Below are 7,113 nucleotides of genomic sequence, written 5' to 3' on the forward strand. Positions count from 1 at the left end.
CATAAATTGGGGGGGGGGGGGTGGGGGATAAACAGGGGGCTAATAATTTAGGGGTGCTAATAATTCTGATTTCCACTGTATATGTGACTTTGATCTTCTGCTGTTTTCATACACTTAGTAACGTTTTTGCTGCTTGTTCAAACTACTTATTTGTAATGAGCTGATTCAACACAATTTTTCTGATTTTTGGTGGCATAACTTAATTGTTTTATGTTCAATCAACTTAAATTTGTAAAATCAATTAGGTCAACCTAACTGATTTCTGTTGGGACAACATAAAGGAATTGTTTGGAAGCCAGCATTTTTTACAGTGTATTCTGCCATCTATAAAAAAGTAAGGATGCTGGGTAACACAGATCAATTAAGTTAACTCAACTGTTTGTACAAATTTAAGTGGATCGAACATAAAACAATTGAGTTATCCCAATTTAAGCTCATTTCAAGTATAGTTAAAAGTAGCAGCAAAAAAAATTTTTGAGTGTATGTTCAGCGTGATCAGGGGCGCATAGCCAGCAATTTCAGCATTAATATAATTAATTAATTAATATAATACAACTAATAATTTCAGGGGTTGAGGGGGAGTGTGGGGTGATGTGTGAACCATGATCTACCTTTTCTCCCCACTTACAACGCCAAGTGAGATCATGTTGATTTTTAGATTTACCCTATGTTTAATACAGCCTATTATCTACATCTCTGAAGTCCTGAGTAATTTATCTTTCTTTTCTTTTTTTTTCTTTTTTGGTGAATTATCCTTTTAGATACTCATGGATTTAAACTACAGCCACAGTTTTGGCCTTTTATCAAATCACTTGAATGTGCAGACAATCATTCTGTTACCTGTCTTAATAGACAGTGATCAAAACCTACATTTTTTTGCAAGCAGATCTGCAGCAGAATTTTAGGGTGATGGTCCACAGAGATGCTCTGTCAAAGTCCCTCTAAAATGACATAAAAGTGTGATATTTCTTTATTTCCCCTGATACAATCCCTCTCGCAGAGACACAGAGTTTTCCTCTGAAGGGCCACTGCTCTCAGCAAGCCTTTTTAGCAATTGTCACTTTGCCACTATCAGGAAAGAGCGGAGACCTCTGGGGTTTAAGCTCACCTGTCAAACAATGACACACAAAGAAAGAACTATGAGCAAAATATGAAATGAGGGCATTGATTTTTCAGTTATGAAGCTGAGTTTGCAAACAGTCAGACAGTATTTTTGAGCAGGCACTGAATTTCCGATCTGCAGATTACATGTAGTTCTTGCTTAATGTTGTGTTTTAAGTTCAGGAAGGTGCTTGGTATGTGTGTTTTAGTGGCCAGCTGATGCTGATTTATTCACTGCTGGAAAGAGCTGCTAGCACCATAAGAGCACAGTGACAGAGAGAGTGCATGGGCTGTAAAAAGTATGCTCAGAAGCCCTCAGCATCCTGTAGTGAGGTGGTTGCCATGGGAACCAGCAAGTCCACATTCGTCCTCAATATAAGAAGATACGCAGATAGAGATGACAATTTCTATAGCTTATTCTATGCTACATTATTTCATAATATATGAGGCTAAACAACACTTCAGACAATTATGTGGAATTCATACAAGCATAATATACTATATACATACATATGGTGCATCTGAAATCACAAACTATCTTGCTATGTACTTCAGGACCATTTTAAAAAGTATGTTTTATACTGTAAAAAAAATTCTGTTAGTTTACGGGGGTTTTTTTTGGCAGCTGGGGTGCCAAAAAAAGTAAAACAATTGCCGTTAAATTACTGAAATTTACCATGAAAAAAACGACCATTAAATTACAGCAATTTACCAATAAATAATCAACATTAAATTACAGAAAGTTATCATAAAATAACAGCCGCTAATTTACAGTAATTTATCATAAAATAACACAATAAATTACAGAAATTAACCATAAAATAACAGACGTTAAATTACAAAATTTAACAATAAAATAATGAATGCTAAATTAAAGAAATTTCAATACCGTTCAATTTCTGTATTTTAACGTCTTTAAATTAAAGGGAAATTTCTGCATTTTAATTGCCGTTATGCACCCGGAAAAAAGCGTTAAAAAAAATAAGCGTTTTTTTTTTTTTTAAAGTCCGAATTAAATTCAGACATACTACATCCCTCATTATACATTTTTCTTTAGCTTAGTCCCTTATCAGGGGTCACAACAGTGGAATGAACCGCCAACTATTCCAGCATATGTTTTACACAGCAGATAAGATTCTAGCTGCAACCCATTACTAGGAAACACCCATACACTCTCACTTTCAAAGACACACACACACACACACACACACACACACACACACACACACACACACACACACACACACACACACACACACACACTCACTCACTCACTCACTCACTCACACAACGGCCAATGTTGTTTACCCAATTCATTTACCACATGTCTTTGGACTGTGGTTGAAACCAGAGCACCCGGGCACAAACATGGAAGAACATGTAAATTCCACACAGAATTGCCTCCTGGTCCAGCTGGGACTCAAACCGTAGACCTTCCTGAGAGTCAACAGTGCTAACCACTGAGCCACCGTGCGGCCTCCCAGTTTGATTGACATAAGTTGAGATTTTATTTATTTATTAATTTTATTTTTGGCATAGTCCCCTTATTAATCAAGGGTCACCACAGCGGAATGAACCGCCAACTTATTCAGCATATGTTTTATGCACTGCGCCATCGTGACACCAAGATTTTATTTAACTAAAACATTTTCACAACGTACATGGACTACTAGGGGACTTCTTTGAATAATTGCTTCAACTACTGTTTGGAAATCCCACACACTCCCACAACACCTGCCTGTGAGAATACTTTAAACGCAACAACAACAACATCAACAAGAACAACAACAAATATGTAAATATTTTACTGGAAATATAATATATCAAATGCAATTATCTATAAATCCAAAAGCATTGGACATTAAGGTTGTTATGTGGATCTGCTAAACAAGTAAATAAGAGCTTTTTAACTTCTCATTAAAACATCTGTTTATTTAGAATACTGATTTGAGATTGCCAGTTTGAAACATTTCAAGCCACTGGCTGAAAACTATATAATAATATTCTGAAGTTTGCAAACGCAATAAATACTTCCGCTAGCTATAAATACTTACTGTAATAGCCCTAAAACTACACTTAATCTGCAATTTAAATAAACAGGTTCATTCATTCATTTTCTTGTCGGCTTAGTCCCTTTATTAATAAGGGGTGCCCAAAGCAAAATAAACCGCCAACTTATCCAGCATATGTTTTACACAGTGGATGCCCTTCCAGATGCAACCCATCACTGGGAAGCATCCATACACTCTCATTCACACACATAAACTACGGACAATTTAGTTTACCCAACAATTATTTGTTTTTCACCTGAATTTAAAACCCTTTCAGAAATGTCATCAGGGTTAGGGTTAGAGTTAAGGGAATAACTGGATAATGTTTTGAAAGTGTATTTGTCCCCAAATATCTTTACACACGCAATACACATATATTCAAACTAATTATGCCTTTCATGGACAGCAGGTGGCAGTATATGTTTATTTTAGACATCTCTCATCTCAAATTGCATTTAGATATAATAATATTAAAATGAATAATAATGAACAAAATAAAAACGCTGTCTTTTACACGTTCTGATAGCTATGGGTACTTTTACATAACAATGATGCACTAAATACACAAACGTTTTTCATTGCATTAAAAAAGCACTAAACCAACAGATTACAACTCAAGATGTCAGAACGAACCCATTCACACAAATCTGCAAAAAGCTGCGTGGGTGTCTGGCCAGTAGCTGCCGATGTCACTTTGCGAAGAGATACTAAATGCCTGCACACATACTGGTCTGCCATTTTTTTAAGTGTTTGTTTAGAGTGAATACATAATCACCGTTTTTACAAAATCATCTTTTTATAGTTTACATGTAAACAAAAACAGTACTGTATTAAAGAAAAACATGCACTTTTTGTCATTTTGTTCATCTTTCAGTCTCCCTTTAAATGAACTGCTAAAGTGCACTTTAGTAAGCCCTCATATAATTTTAGTAATCTGTCTGCTTCATATCTGTTAACTCTAATGAGTGACTATGTGGAAAACAACGTTTAAAGAAGAAAAAGAAGAAGAAAAAAAGAAAAACACAACTACTACTGTTTAATTACGAATGTAAAAGCTACTCGTCATGACTGTGTCCAGATTTGCTTACAGGGAGATTTAGCTTTTCCTGGTATGCAGACTAGAGCGGAAGAGTGGGAAAGGTTAAGCTAAGAATGAATAAACTGAAGTCCGCTGCTTCAGTTCCTCTTGCCCTCGAATGACGTTGAGCAGCAGGAATGAGCTTTTTGCCTCCCTGTCTCTTGTCCATCCTGCCACATTAGCTGGCTGTCTGCTCTAAGCTGCCCATTCCTGTTTGTCTTCCTGCTGGAGTCATTTCCCAGAAGGTCATTCCATAATGCTGGAAAAAAGGAGTGCTGCTTTGCTTGTAATGTGCTCAGCGCTCTCATTCTGTTTTCCTTAACTACAATTACAAAGTTTAATCATATAATGAATATGAACGAATTAACACTTCTAAACAACAACTACAGTGTATATTTATACAACAGTTCTGTCTGGTTCTTGAATCTGATTGGCTGATAGCATTGCGATATTCTGCGAATAACAGCACTCATACAGCCTCTTCACCCTTGTGTATTACTCTGGCCACATACAGCGACAAGCAGAGGAGACTCTACATTTTGACAAAGATTGCTGCTGTTGGACAACATAATGTACTTTTAAAGCTTTTTTAGTCAAGAATGCAGTTGTTTGGATTGCAACTATGCAGTTCATTTATAAGGATAGTGCCTATTTTAAATTTTTATAATTTCAGAGATTTAGCCATAAGCCTGTCTAAGCAGACCAAAGAAAGTGATGGTTGAGGTTCTGCCACAAGATAGCGACAGAGACTACATAAAAAGTCCTTAGAGGGAGAAAAACTGAGCAATTATTCAACATGAGTTTCAAACTACAGCAGAACAAATCATTATAAATTAGGTAAATGACATTCTAAGTCGATCTCACCATCACCGCCACCAAGAGAATGGTGGATAAAAACACTGACATCTGCTATGACAGTAAGCTATTTTAGCGGTAATATTTAAGCATATCAACTAAGACATCACGGAATCAGTAACTGGAACTGGAACAGGATTCAGACAGGCAATTCCTAAAGATTCGAACAGGGCAAAACAAATCACTGAGGCAATCGGTTTATTTATAGCTGTGGATATGAGAGACCTTAATCGGTAGGGAACATGTCGGGTTTTAAGAAAACGTTAAATGTAATAGAGCCCCGTTACATTATTTCTTCATAAGCCCATTTCAGTCAGATAATTCCTGCTTTCAGATCCACTAAAATGGCAGGTGAAAGTCAAATCAAGCAGATCTGTGATGACTGAAGAAAAGGTGGACACTCATATTTCTAAAAATAAAACATTTCATATAAAAACTAAATTGTTCTTTTCTTTTTTTTTTGTTTTTTGTTTAACTACTACAATATTACATTCATTTTTTTTACTGGAAGCTTTTTTGGTTTAGAGTATAAAGAAGAATTTGTTTGATTTCCTGCTAAACAGAAACCCCAGAAGTATAGCTCTATTACTGAGAAAAAAAAAGAAAAAAAATTAAAAAGAAAAAAAATTAAATAAAAAAATTAAAAGCAAGATCAATCCTCTGGCTTTTTTCTTTTTTTGCTGTATCGAAAACATACCGAACTGTGACATCATTGTGTCGTATCGAACCAAACTGTACTGTGATTTTTGTGAAAAGTTACACTCCTAATATATATATATATATATATATATATATATATATATATATATATATATATATATATATATATATATATATATATATATATATATATATGCTGTATTTTGACACATGACATTTTATATACAATTAAATTGTTTTTTTTACCCTTTTTTAATATTTCTTAAATGATTTTTAACAAAGCAAGTGATTTTTCACAGTATTTTCTTAAAATATTATTTCTTCTGGCGAAAGCCTTATTTGTTTTATTTTGGCTAGAATAAAAATACTTTTTATGTTTTTAATCAACCATTTTAGGGTCAATATTATTAACCCCCTTAAAATATATTTGTTACAGAACAAACCACTGTTATACAATGATATGCCTAGTTACCCTAAACTTGCCTAGTTAACATAATTAACCTAGTTAAGACATTAAAGTGCACTTTAAGCTAAATACTATCTTGAAAAAATATATATATAGTAAAATATTATGTAGTCAATATGCCAAAGAAATAAGTTATAAAAAATTAGCCATCAAAACTATTATGTTAAGAATTGTGTTGAAAAAAAAAACTCTCTGTTAAATAGAAATTGGAGAAAAAAAGATATAAAAAAATTAAAATTTAACAGAAGGGCAAAAAATTTTGACTTCAACTGTAGTATATGTGAAATCCAAAAATAATTGTACATGTCATGTTCTAATTTGCATATATTTCTATAGACTAAATTTCAACATGGAACACTGGTCAGTTTGGCATTTTAGATCATTTAATAATTTTCAGCAGCTGTCTGAGATCTTGATTTACACCCGTTTCAGTCCCGGGAGGGACAGCATAGGTTACAGCTCCCAAATAGACACCCTCCAAACATGACCTGCCTTCTCCTTTATGAGCTCACTGAAACAACTCATAAATCAACTGTCACTACAATAAATAAATGTTGCGTGCATCTACACCACTCCTTTCACAACACGTCTAGCTGTATCAACAAGTCAATTAACCAGCAGCTAAATAAATATATCATCATCTTTGGATATAGCGACTTTGGTTGTACTCTACATAGTTATTATTACATGACGGCTACAGCAACACTAGTCATTACTCCAGGCTAAAATAGTCAGAAGTGTCCTCAAAAAAGAGAGAGAAAAAATCCAATTACATTTCCTTTCGTGGGCATGTTTGCAAAGTTGGATCCAGAGGACATTTGAGGATGTTAAAAAGCCTCGTTTCATCAACTTATTTCGAGTTAGCTTCTAAAGTTCTCATTTGTGTCATGCCTATATTTAGT

This window comes from Danio rerio, chromosome 14, assembly GCF_049306965.1.
Source record: "Danio rerio strain Tuebingen ecotype United States chromosome 14, GRCz12tu, whole genome shotgun sequence".
Lineage (NCBI taxonomy): Eukaryota > Metazoa > Chordata > Actinopteri > Cypriniformes > Danionidae > Danio > Danio rerio.